Below are 13,335 nucleotides of genomic sequence, written 5' to 3'. Positions count from 1 at the left end.
GGGCCTGTCCATGGTGTGAGCACTCAGTGCCTGCTGACCCCAGGGCCCTGCTCTGTTCTCCGTGGTGGCCACAGGCCCCATACCCTGCCAGGGCCATAGGAGGAAGAGCCGCATTCCCTAAATAGTAGGGCACGAAGTTCTTGTCAGTTCTGGGTCAGACACGTCGCTGTGGGGATGGTCACACCCACATAGCCTTGGTTCCAGGCCAGGTACGCTGTGTGTTAGCACCCTTGACCTTCCAGCCACACTCTGGGATGGGCGCACAGTGCTGAAGGGGAGGCTGGAAGATGGCATGGCACCTCTAGGCAACTCAAAGTAGAGGGAAACTTAGAGATCACCTGGCCGTGCCCATCACCTACCTAGGATCACTGGGGAGACCTGATCACTCCGGGACCCGGGTGCCTGAGTGCCCGCTCAGTGTTCTTCCATCACAGCCTCGCCAGGCATGGAGGAGGCGGCTGCCAGGCCTGGGCCCTTGGCGTACGTTCTGGGAGAAGGGTTGGCAGCTCTGGTGCTGTGAGGAGAAAGGGAAACATTGATCTGACCTCCATAGCTCTCCCGTGTGAAGGCAGAGGGTGGAAGGGCCCGTAGCCCTCCCTGTGTCTCTTTAAATAGCCAGGCACAGAGGATTTCTCTTTATCTCTAGAAGCCTCCCAATGTGAAAGGCAAACCAAATCCCATTTTTCCATGTCCCAGGATGAGCAGAACCCATTGTCAAAGCCCAGATGATTAACTGCTATGTAAACTTTAGCAGGAGCAAGGTTTCCCGGAAGCCAGGGATAGGGGTGGGGGGAGGGCTCCCTCTGAGGCTCTGCTCTCTCCCCCAGGGCTCGGGGGTGGGACACCGCCCGACAAGGTCAGGCCAGACGGTCACATTTTGCGGCCCGTAGTGATCTCCAGCCTCTGCAGGATGGCCGCCGCGTGTGGGCCTCCGAGGACCAGGAAAGAGGCTGCAGCCAGGCAGAGGGGAGAGATTAATGCAAGTCAATGTATAACTACGGGTAAGTGGTGCAGGCCTACGACCAATGCAGTGGGACCCGAAAGGAGGCTTTTGGATTTGAAAGAGTAAAGATTTCTTGAAAGAGGTGGGGTTCAGCTGGGCCGGAAAAAATGGGAGGGTCTGAAGAGAACAAAAGAGGAGGGAAGGCGTTTCTGGGAGGGCGAGAGTAGGATCCGACCCAGAAGAGAGGAGGCGTGCGCCCTGGGCTGGGCGGAGGTCCTCACCGGTCCCATTGCCAGTCCCGACGCTGTCATGCATTCAGCCACACCACGGGTGTTTTTTGAGCCCTGCCCAGGTGCCAATAAGAACTGGTAACCAAACAAGAGACACTCTCTCTTCTGAGAGACAGAAGAGCTGGCTGGGACCTAGCAAGACGTCTGGCCTAAAGGAGGATGGAGGGAGAGTCCTATTTATACAGCTTAAAGTAAAGCAACCAAGTGCAGGGCAGAGGGAACTTCACAACACCAGAAGTGCGGTGAAGATTTAGACTGTATATTTGTATGCATTTCTAATGTTTTTACAATGAACATATATTATCTTTTATAATCAGAAGAAAATGAAGTTATAAAACAATTTGGGGCTTTTAGTCAACTTGAAGTTCAACACATCACTGAGAACAGAGCTGCCCAAAGGAGTGCCAGTGTGACCCGGAGTCCTTGGGGGCGGGGAAAGAGCAGAGATAGGGCTTCCCTGGTGGCTCAGATGGTAAGGAATCCGCCTGCAATGGGGGAAAACTGGGTTCAGTCCCTGGGTCGGGAAGATCCCCTGGAGGAGGGCATGGCAACCCACTCCAGTATTCTTGCCTGGAGAATCCCCATGGACAGAGAAGCCTGGTGGGCTAGAGTCCATGGGGTCCCGGAGAGTCGGACATGACTGAGCGACTATGCACACAGGACTTGAGGCCCAGCCCTGTCTCTGGCTGGCTGTGGGGCCTTGGGCAAGCGACCCCTCAGTTTTTCATCTATAAAATGAGGCAGGTCCCCAAGTTGAAAGGTCCTTTCTGTCCTAATGACTTCATGTCTCTAGGCCCCCATCTCAATAAAACTCCTGAAGAAACTCACTGACAAACCGCAGCGGAAAGGAGGAGGTGCAGAAGGCTGAGAAGGTTGTCCTGCGAGTGGGGAAGACCAACCACATGGCTGCCAACTTGAAGCAGGGGGAAAGGCTCATTCCGGTGGATCCAGCGGGCAGAACCTGGGCAGAGAGGTGAGCATCAGAGGGGTGCGGGCCCCCACTGCGGGGAGCCCTGGGGCAGCAGCTCAGGATGGAGGCACCCCCAGGCAGTGTGCCTGGGGTCTGCTGGCTGGGCCTGGGAAGCCATTTGTCAGGAATTTCTTCAGAGACTCAAGTGGGGGAGCTGAAGGCTGGACAAAATAATCTTCAACACTTCCACTCCAAGAATTCTAAGAGGTTGAGTGGTGGTCATGACTTCCAAGCCCAAAAAATGAGAGTGAAGAGAATGGAATGGAAAAGGAAACCCTGGATGGGGAAGACCAGTTGGGAGCCTGGGCTTGGGTGGTCTTGCCAAGAGAAGGGATACCCTGGCTGGTCTTTGGGGGCCACCCAGGAGGAGCCCACTCCCTCAGGCAGGGGCAGTCACCTGACCCAGCATGTCCCACCCTCTTCATGTCTGAGACCAGCCTGCCCTCTGTGTCCTCATCCCAGCCCCCTTCCCCAGTTCCTAGAGTCTGCTTTGAATTTTTTGTTTTTGACCGTGTTGCAGGGCATGTAGGATCTTAGTTCCCTGACCCCCTGCACTGGGAGCATGGAGTGTTAACCACTGGAACTTCCAGGGAAGTCCGCTAGAGTCTGTTTGATGCTCCATCCGTCAACCCACCAGTCATCTCCCTCAGGGACGGCCCTCGTTGTCTGGCAGCCCCCTACCCCCAGGCGGCTGACACTGACACGTGGGGGCTCAGGTCCCACGCCAGCGCTGGAGGGAACGTGAGTCAGGTGTGGAGATTCTGGCCCTGGCCTGAGGGGGACATAGACAATGATGTCTTCCAGTTTCTATTTCCTGAAAACGTAAGAGCTGGGTATCAAGCGATCCATGTCCTCTCTTCCCCACATGTTCTCTGCACAGAAAATGAGGGAGACGACTTCTACCCCACCAAGTTTTCACAGTAGGACACACATCAGGCATCTAGAAACATGCTCAGAGACGTGAAGGGTGGGGAGCCAGCTGCACGGTGCAACCTGCCAAACCCTCAAGCGGGAGCACCCACCTGTCCGCAGAACTCACTGGTGACTTAACTTTTGCGGGTGGATCGCCTGCCCCCCACCGCACTCCCACCTCCACAGAGAGGAAGCCAGGGCAGGGCGGCCCAGGGCAGAGAGCAAGTGAGTGAGCTCTGTGTCCAGGCTGCGGGTCCACACTGCCCGTCGGTGGACAGACGGACCACGGCATTCAAGGTGGGAGACCAAACCGGGAGAGGCTCGGGGCACTGAGAGAGGCCGGCGTTGCTCACTGCTGAGCCTGGCACTCCTGGGGCCGCGTCTCCGGCCCTTTAATAGCAGCTAATCACCACTGGCATTTATTGAGCTCCTACTACACACGGCGCTGTGCTTCCCCTCTGACATCATTGCTAACCACCACAACAACTCTGGGAGGTGGCTATTATTGTTCCTATTTTTAGACAAAGAAATGGAAGCTCAGGGAGATGAAACGCCTTGCTCAGGGTCACGTGGGCTCCAGACTGAGGCCTGGCTCTCAGGCTGGGACTCCTGTCTCTCCAGCCCTTCACGATCAGGTGGCGGGAGAACGTTTCCCTCCATGAGCACCTACTCTGCGCTGAGCCCTGTGCTGAAGCCCTGGGGGTGCGGGGGGCGGTGAGGTCCCTGCGCCCCGGGGTTCACCTTGCCCTGGGGGAGCTGCACTGGAGCGTGAGAGCCAGGGAGAAGGAAGGGGCGACCCCATGTCAGCAGAGCTGGGGAGAGACAAAGGTGGGAGAAACCCTGACACGGATGAGCCCCCACGACTGCCTGTCTGGTGATTGGTGCCCTAGCCCCAAGGTCTGAACTCTCCAGGTGAGAAACTGCACCTGCGTGCTCAGTCATGTCTGTCTCTCTGCAACCCCATGGACTGTAGCCTGCCAGGCTCTTCTGTCCGTTGGGTTTTTTGGGCAAGAATACTGGAGTGGGTTGCCACTGGGAAAGTGACGCCTAGAAATGTCAACAGGAGGCCAAGTTTGCAGTGGCTACCCGGCAGAGCCACCACTGTGCAGGCACCTGGCTGGAGCCTCGCAGCCTCTCACTGATGGGCGTCACACTGTATTCCTAAGAAATGTGTGAAAATATAAGAAAAGAGGGTCCCAGAAACTCCTAAGCCCAAAAGTCCTCAGTGAGAGCCCAAGGGGGCCAAGGGTGTCGGGGTCTAGCTCCAGCCACAGCCATCTTCAGATATTCCAAAGGACAGGCAGGGAGATGCTCGGGAGCCAGGATGTTCCAAACCGCAGGAACTCTGAAGGGAACTCCAGCACCTGCCCCCACGCCTGCCCTGACCTTCTCCCTGCAGACCCAGATTACCAGGTAGTGATCTTGGCCTGTAAGAAACTCATCCTTTCCTCACCCCCTCGGCCTGTCCAGTCCAGCCCGCTCCTCCAGGCCTCCCCCGCCTCTGGGGGGACTCCAGGCAACAGGCCTGGGCGCCTCCCCCTCCCCACGCGCAGGTGAGTTGGTGAAGCTGGCCAGGAGAACTGGTAGGACTCCCATCCCTTCTGCCAGAGGCAGAACCTGCAGCGGTAATCACAGGGCAAAGGAGCGGGCCAGCCGAAGACTCAGGAAGAGAAGGGCAGGCTGGCAGCCCCGGAGCCTGCACTGGGGCTGGCTCAGAAGCAAGAGGGGCCCTCGGAGAGTCGGGTTTTCTGTTCCTGCCCTGACAGACCCGATCAGTACTTCCTGCCCTACCGGACCCTGATACTAATACCCCGACACAGTCCTCTTCTCCGCCATCCTCCAGGCTTCTGAGAAGTTCACAGCCGGGTTTTCTGATAGAACCTCTGAGGGGCCCACCATCACCCCCAGGAAGCAGCTTGTGAAAGAGGAGGAGTCAATGATGTCCTAGAAGTTGGGGGCGGAGGGATGGGGGCTTGGTGCCCAGGCAAAGAGGAATGGCCTTCCCTAAGGAGGCCAGGGTGCTTCTGAGGGTGGGCACCTGAGGAGGAGCCCTCTACAAAGTTTGCTCTGTTGGTGGGGAATTTGTTAAAGAGACAGTAGAGGAGAAAGAGCATCCATGGCCTGGTTGGGAGATGTGGGGGAAGCATTCCCACACTCAAAATGGTGCATGAAGACGTGGTGTCAAAGGACTTCCCTGGTGGTCCAGTGGTTAAGAATCTGCCTTTCCCCTGCAGGGGGTGCAGGGTCAAACCCCTGGTCAAGGAACTAAGATCCTGCAGGCGCAGTGTGGCAAAAAAAAAAGAGAAAGGGATTTCCCTGGTGCTACAGTGGATAAGAATCCACCTGCCAACGCAGGGGACACAGGTTCGATCCCTGGCCCAGGAAGATTCCACATGCTGCAGAGTAACTAGGCCCATGCACCACAACTACGGAGACTTCAGGCTACAACTACTGAAGCCCGTGTGCTTAGAGCCTGTGCTCTGAAACAAGAGAAGCCACAGCAATGAGAAGCAACCAGAGTAGGCCCTGCTCACAGCAATTAGAGAAAGCCTGAGCAAAGCAGCGAAGACTCAGTGCAGCCAAAGATAAATACATAATTTAAAAAAAAATAAAGAAGAAAAGAAAAAAGACGTGGTGTCAAAATGAATTTGACAGATAAAATTTTAGCCCTAAAATAAAGAATCCCTGCATATCAACAAGAAAAAGAAAATACAGAATATTGAAAACTGGGAAATAATATGCATGAGCTGTTTATGAAAGAGCTTCAAGTGATAAAAATCATGTAAAAAAAAACTTCATTCATAATCAAGTAAAGAAAAATTAAAATTAAAACCAGATATAGAGGTCTATCATAAAACTGATTATTTCAATGAAAAAGTAGGAAAAATCCAAATGTTTACCCCTAGGTTACCATCAAAAATTATAATGAAATGTTGTGTATCCATTAAATACGATGTTATGAAAGTATTTACTAAGGGGAAAATGTTTACAATATATTAAGTTTAAAAATCAGTGTTATGGATAGGTGCACTTTCCATTTTTGTAAACACAGGTAGGCTGATGTACACATCATAAAAGCTATAGAAGACCAGACAACGTGACATTCACAGCACTAAGTTATTCCTCAGTGGTGGAATTAGGATTTTTATTTTCTTTTGATTGTCTGTCTATATTTTGTACTTTTCTACAATGATCCCATGTCGGTTTTGTAATGAAAAAAAACCTTGGTGACTTTGAAAGGGTCCTTGGCAGAGGAGATGTAAGAATTGTTGCTTTCTGTGTACACTCATCCCCAAGAAGTGGCAGTCTTCTCCTGCTTGGTGATCATAAAGGTGGGGTAGGATGGGACTAGGGGAGGAAGGCTGAGGCCCAAGGTCAGCTGGGGGTCAGGAAAGGGATCCAGGAATCCCAACTCTGAAGGTGCTCTGAAGCCCCCAGGGGCCCATGACCTCCAATAGAAGACACAGAGGATTTGGAGGTAAAGAACATGAATGGATCCTAGGTCCACCAGTTGACACAAAGGAAGCCGCTTTATCTTTCTGAAACTCAATGTCTAGAAAGTGGAAGTAACAGTAATGTAGGATATTGTAAGGATCAAATAAGATGATTATTTTCTTTGCAAGGTAAATAGCCCTAAACAGGGACTTCCCTGGTGGTCCAGTGGTAAAGACTCTGCACTTCCACTGCAGAGAGCATGGATTGGATCCCTGGTTGGGGAACTAAGAACCCACCTGCCTCGCAGTGAGCACCCCAACCCCACAAAAGCCCTAAACAAATGTTAGCTGTTGTAATTAATAACATTCACCTCTGGTTGAGCCTGAGCAAGAAAGCTGGCCAGCTGCTGCCGTCAGGGCTGCGCTGGACCTGTGGGAACTGAGGGGCAAGTGTCCATATGTGGTTCAGGAAAACTCTCGGATTTCCCGGTCCGGTCATAGCACGTAAAAATGAAAATAAAATGAGCCTGAAGGAAAGTGTGCAGCGATTCACTGTCTACTCTTTGAGGAAAGAATATGTAACAAGTGATAAGGACTCCCTGGTAGTCTGGTGCTGGCGGTGAAAAGGAGGAGAAGATGGATGAAAAGGCATCCTAGAGTTGTTTACTGATGTTCTGGCAAAATGCTTGGGGGCTGAGGTGGGTGGACCAAGGATGCCACACTCGTCATCTAAGGAGACTGGGAGAGGCTGGGTGGTGGTTCCGGTTGGATGGGTCCCCACCCTGCGCGAGATGGGGGAAGCCACGGCCTGTGGGTGGAGGAGGCGGGCACGCCCCTGAATCACAAGCCCCTCTTGTTCAGAACCAGGGAGCTGGCTCCTACAGCGCCTTTCACAGCTTTCATGCAGGGTGGCCTCAAACATCCTCCAAGAGCACCACTTTCTGCATCCCACTAGAAGAAGGGGGTTTATTGCTGACAAGCTTTCTAATACTGACCATGTTTGGAGACTCAGTCTTGTTTTTAGTATTCATTTTTATTTATTTGGCTGTGGGCAGTCTTAGCTGCGGCGTGTCGGGGAATCATAGTTCCCCGACCAGGGATGGAACCCAGGCCTCCTGCCTCGGGAGCGGGGAGTCTTAGCCATGGGACCACCAGGGAAGTACCTGGAGACGCCTTCTGAACTGCTCCTCCCCAAGTCCTCCAAATGACGTGCTTCGTCTTCACGCTTCTTTTCTTGCTTTTCTGCTCCTATTAGGATGCCTTTCCTTCTGCTCACCCCCTTTTCTTCTTTGGGGTCATTTTGGTTGCTCTTCCTCTCCTCGATGCTCAGTATCCCCCCTTCTCCCTTTGTCCACCTCTCTCTGGTTCTGGGTTCAGCCAGCAGCTTCATCTGTGCTCTTCATGTCACAGATACTCGGAGTGACCCGATGCCTGAGCTACAGCACAGAGGGCAACCGTGTGCTGAGGTTGCACAGACGGACACTGGTCAGTAGCGGGGAGTGGGGGAGCCGCCCCCTCCTCCCGGGGCCACCAAGCCTGAGGGTTCATGCACATTTCTCCTCGCCCCCTCACTAGTCCCTTCCTCAATTATCCAACAAGCCATTTAAAATCTTTCTCTGACTTTTTCTCACGGTACTCTTGCCAGCCCTACTTCCTGGCCCCCAGGCCCCTCCCCGATCTGCGGGAGCCTCTGATGTATCCAGGCCTTGCTGGTGCCGACATGCCTAGACTGAAAGCGCTGCTCGGCTGTGTGGTTTCGCCTGGTGAACAGAGTCACATCCTCTTGCCTCTGAGGCGGAAGCAGCGGGGAGACACCGGCAAGGGCTGTCCGGCATTCCTGCTCAGCTCAGCAGCCTCCCTCCTGTTCTAGGCGCTTCTCGGCTTTTTGTTTGTCCCCGCTATCCAGCCAAGTGCCAGGACGAGAGTTTCTCCTGGTCTCCTTCATTCCTGAGAACCTCACCCCACTGTGTTTCTAATCCGAATCTCATTTCGAAATCTCCTGCCCAAGGGGTTTCCCGACACCTCCCAGTTTTGAATCAACCCGCTGTTTACAGCACACCCAGATCGAAAATAGAGATGTCAGGGGGGCCTGGATCTGACACTACGCCCTGAAGACACTCCTGTGCCCACGACAGCCGTTGGACAGGTTGCACCTGGACAAACAAATCTATTCTTGCCTTATCTCCCACGAAAGAGGGAACCAAGTTGGCTCCAAGCTGTGAACAAGGACTGGCTGGAAGGCTGATGCCAACTCGGCCGTATTCCTCCCCTGGGGGACGCAGAGGGGTGCTGTAACCACGGGTCTGGCCTGCATCTGGGCCATTCTCTCCAAGCAGCCCACAGAACACTCTGCTCCGAAGTGTCCAGTCCCTCCCAGCTTAGCTCCCCATCTCTGAGAGAAGGAGTGGATTTCTGGCCTCAGGGATCCCGAGACATGAGCAACCGCAAGAACAAACAGGGAGAAATGGGTCAGTGTTTGGAACAAGTGAAAATGGGTTGTTCTCTGCATACAAAGGTGACCCACCACCTGCCTGGTAACCTGAGCCCTGAGTGCGCCCAGCCACCTGCAAAGAGGCTCAGCCTGTGGTCCCAGCCACCGGCTATGCCAATTCTCCAGAGGAAGCAGTTTGGGATTAAAATGGTAACCTGGGTTTCCGTATCGTGTCCTTGCCAATTTTATCTTAAAAATCTAGTCAAAGCCCCAGTTGTGCCTCTAATTCCCAGAGAGCCAGTCCCTTCATCCAAGTGAGCAGAGCGACATTCAGACATCCAGCCAGCCTCTGAGGCTCTTGTCACCCTCTGACTGAGGCTGAAGGTGCCAACCGGAACTAAGCCTTTCTCTCTGCTCCTGTAACTCGAGGCAAGCAAGCTCCCGCTCCTGGCGCGTGGTGTCACCCCTACGTCATCTTGGTTCAGCGCAAAGCCTTCAACGACTGGTGGCAACGACACCGCAGAGGAGAGGACTCTCCTGCGCCTCCCCCTGCCCCACGCGTCAGGGCCGGAGCCCAGCTCTCCTGGAGGAAGGGCAAGGGTCCTGACAGAAGGACATGCTCTAGGGCGAGGGGCCGGGAGCAAGGGCCCCCGAGCATGGCCTGGGCGGAAGCTCGGCGACGGGAACTGTGGGTTGCGGACTTCACCAACATTTTCTTAAAACTCAGAATTGCTCAGCAGACGACCACACACATGCACACAAAAACACTTAAGTGTTACCTGACATCAAAATGGCACATTTTATTGGCAGAAACACAGGAGACATCCACTCATGACTGGGAAGCCTGCCGGCCCTTGGTTTTTTTTCTTTTTTTTGCTTAGCCATGCAGCTTGTAGGATCTTAGTTCCCCGACCAGGGATTGAACCCTGGCTTAGGAGTGAAGGGCTTCCCTTGTGTGGCTCACTTGATAAAGAATCTGCCTGCAGTGTGGGAGACCTGGGTTCAGTTCCTGGGTTGGGAAGATCCCCTGGAGAAGGGAAAGGCTACCCACTCCAGTATTCTGGTCTGGAGAATTCCATGGACTGTATAGGCCATGGGGTCACAAAGAGTCGGACACAACTGAGTGACTTTCACTTCACTTCAGCAGTGAAAGTACTTATTTCTAACCACTTGATGGGGATTCCTTGTCTCCCTCCTTTCTAAGGCATTGGCCCATCACACCTTTCTCAATCCCCAGTGCAGAAGTTTGCAATTTTTTTTCTGCTAAGAACTCCTTTTGGCCACCCAATGAAAGTTTTATTCCCTTCAAGTGAGTCTAATTAATTAGCATAACTAAGCCTCTCCTCCTGTCGTCCTCCAGCTCCACAATTTCCTCAGCCTCTTCTCTGTCTCCCTTTCCTCAAACAATTGCCAGGTTCCTCTCAACAGGGTTTAATGAGCTCCCACTGGAGTCTGGGCTCAATTCTACAAACCCCCTGAACTCCATTGTCTCCAGAAGATTCCTGTGTCCTTGGGGCTCTCCTGAGGCTCCTGAGGACAGCTCCTGAGGCTGTCCTGGGTTCACTGGTTCCTTCTCTAGGGATGCAGATTGAATGCTCATAAGAAACCCAGCTCCTTAAATGACCCAATCAAAAACTGGGCCAAAGAACTAAACAGACATTTCTCCAAAGAAGACACAGAGATGGCTAACAAACATGAAAAAATGTTCAACAAAACTCATTATCAGAGAAATGCAAATCAAAACCACAATGAGGTACCATCTCATGCTGGTCAGAAATGGCTGCCATCAAAAAGCCTATGAACAATAAATACTGGAGAGGGTGTAGAGGTTAGGGAACCTTCTTAGACTGTTGGTGGGAATGCAAACTAGTACAGCCACCATGGAGAACAGTGTGGAGATTCATTAAAAAATCAGAAACAGAACTGCCATACGGCCCAGCAATCCTACTGCTGGGCATATACACTGAGGAAACCAGAATTGAAAGAGACATGTGTACCCCAATGTTCATTGCAGCACTGTTTACAATAGCTAGGACATGGAAGCAATCTAGATGTCCATCAGCAAACGAATGGATAAGAAAGTTGTGGTACATATACACAATGGAATATTACTCAGCTATTAAAAAGAACGCATCTGAGTCAGTTCTAATGAGGTGGATGAAACTGGAGCCTATTATACAGAGTGAAGTAAGTCAGAAAGAAAAACACCAATACAGTATATTAACACATAAATGGAATTTAGGAAGATGGTAACAATGACCCTATATGTGAGACAGCAAAAGAGGCACAGATGTGAAGAACAGACTTTTGGACTCTGTGGGAGAAGGCAAATATGGAATGATTGAGAGAAAAGCACTGAAACACGTATATTACCATATGTGAAACAGATAGCCAGTCCAAGTTCGATGCATGAGACAGGACGCTCAGGGCTGGTCTGGGACAACCCGGAGGGAGGTGGGAGGGGGATTCGGGACGGGGGGACACATGTACACCCGTGGCTGATTCATGTCAGTGTATGGCAAAAAACCACCACAATATTGTAAAGTAATTAGCCTCCAATCAAAATTAATTAATTAATTTAAAAAAAAAAGAAACCCAGCTCCTCATGACCCATGAGGGAAGGTAGTTTGGAAGAGGCCTGACAGTCACAGACAGCACAGGTTTAGTGAAGACACGCCCCGGGGGAGCTGGTGTGGGGAGGGCCGCCTGCCCAGCACAGCTGCCCCTCAGTCACGCTCCCGCTGCGGCAGGCCACGCTGTCGCCAGCCCGGGAGGGACAACAGCATTCGCTTACGAGGCCTGCAGTTTACCTCGATGGCCCCTGGTCCCCGGCCCCTGGCTGTCTAACTGGCTGTGTTGAGTGAGAGCCCCCAGGAAGGAGGGGTGTCCTTGTGCCCTCCCGTCAGAACTCTGACGCCTCTACATACAAGGGAGTGGGGCTCCCCCGATCCCGGCTGCCTCATCCTTGAAAACATCTTGTCAACCTGCATCAGAGGAAACACTCTTCTCATTCTGCCTCTGTTCCTGGAACACAGGTGGGAACTGTGCGGCCTGGCAAGTCATGCAGGGGTGGCTGAAGAAGGGTCAAATCACTGTTTATCCCACTTCTGGGGCTCAGTGTCAAGGCCAAGGTCAGGAAGGAGCAATGCCGACCCACCCACAGTACCACCTGGGGCTGTGTCCAGAGCATCTGCTCCTTGCTCTCGGGCCCCAACCCCAAGGCCACAGAAGGAAGCCCTGGACTGTGGAGATTTGTGAACTGACCCAAGTGCCATAGCGAGTCAGGCCATGCTCTTCCTAAAATACTTCTAACTACTTTATGACAAGCGTCTCATTGATCTGGCCAACAACTAACAAAAGAAAGAAAAAAAAAAGGAAAGGGAAGAAGAAGCCTTCTCATTTTACTGAAACAAAAGTGAATGGGGGGAAAAAAAGTGAATGGGGGGACTTCCCTGGTGGTCCAGTAGCTAAGACTCCATGCTCCCAAGGCAGGGGGCCCAGGTTCGATCCCTGGTCAGGGAACTAGATCCCAGCACAGCCATATAAATTTAAAAATTTTTTTAATTTTTATTTTTTATTTTTAAAAAATTTTTTTAAAGTGAATGGAGAGGGGGAGCTTTGGGGTGAACTAGGAAGCTAATGAAAAAGTGTAAACAAACTAAAAAACCCTGACCCTGGCCCCAGGGCCACAGCAAATCAGATAGTTGAGGGTGTGCATGCGTGTGTAAGTGTGTGTGTGAGAGAGAGAGAAATCGAGAGAGGGAGACAGGGGTCCTCTACTCTGGTCTCTGACAGTTCAGACTGACTCCAAAAGATGGGCTGAATTTGACCCCTCTACACTCCCACCCCCGCCTTCCCCAAACTTTGTAAATAACAGAGACGCTCACTAGAGTAATTAGAAGTAAAAAATTGTCAGCCAAGTGGTTTAAGAAGGTGTGGCTGGAAGCATTCTGTGTGTTTTCTCTAAAGGAGGACTGTGTAGACAGTCAAACACGTGAGTTTAATAAGCTTATAAATTTAGAGTGACTCCACATCTTACAGTGAGGTCTGGGGTTCAGCTACGTCACCTGTGAAGTCAAAGAGGCGGCTGTGGGCTTCTCCTCCCTGGACGTGGCCTCCAAAGTCTGCGCCCAGGGTTTCTGCCTCAGTCTGTCTTTTTTACTACGTAACTGACCCAAACAATTCAGCCCCTGGTGTTTTTGCAGAGGGAGGTAACAACTCCTGGTATTCAGAGATGTTTTCTGATGTCCTCTCTCTTTCCTCCCCTCCTTAGTCTGCCCTGAGCTACCTGAAATAGCTCAATCAGTGCTGATCTCCTTCAGGAACTTACATGCTTCCTAGAAGAGACACGGACT

At 52.2% G+C, this 13,335-nt stretch overlaps 1 long non-coding RNA gene across 1 annotated transcript in view; it reads right to left on the bottom strand.

Moving 5' to 3' along the window:
- Positions 1–13,335, bottom strand: part of LOC122709367 — a 32,561-nt gene that overhangs the window by 977 nt on the left and 18,249 nt on the right. Inside the window, exons 4-5 of the long non-coding RNA XR_006345492.1 lie at positions 2,062–2,194; positions 360–514 (exon numbers count right to left, since the gene is read on the bottom strand). This is a non-coding gene — a long non-coding RNA (uncharacterized LOC122709367). The remainder of the gene's footprint in view (positions 1–359; positions 515–2,061; positions 2,195–13,335) is intronic.

The sequence above is a fragment of the Cervus elaphus genome, chromosome 2, assembly GCF_910594005.1.
Source record: "Cervus elaphus chromosome 2, mCerEla1.1, whole genome shotgun sequence".
Lineage (NCBI taxonomy): Eukaryota > Metazoa > Chordata > Mammalia > Artiodactyla > Cervidae > Cervus > Cervus elaphus.
The sequence above is the reverse complement of the archived record's forward strand: the minus strand, read 5'-3'. Positions and strand labels throughout refer to the sequence as shown.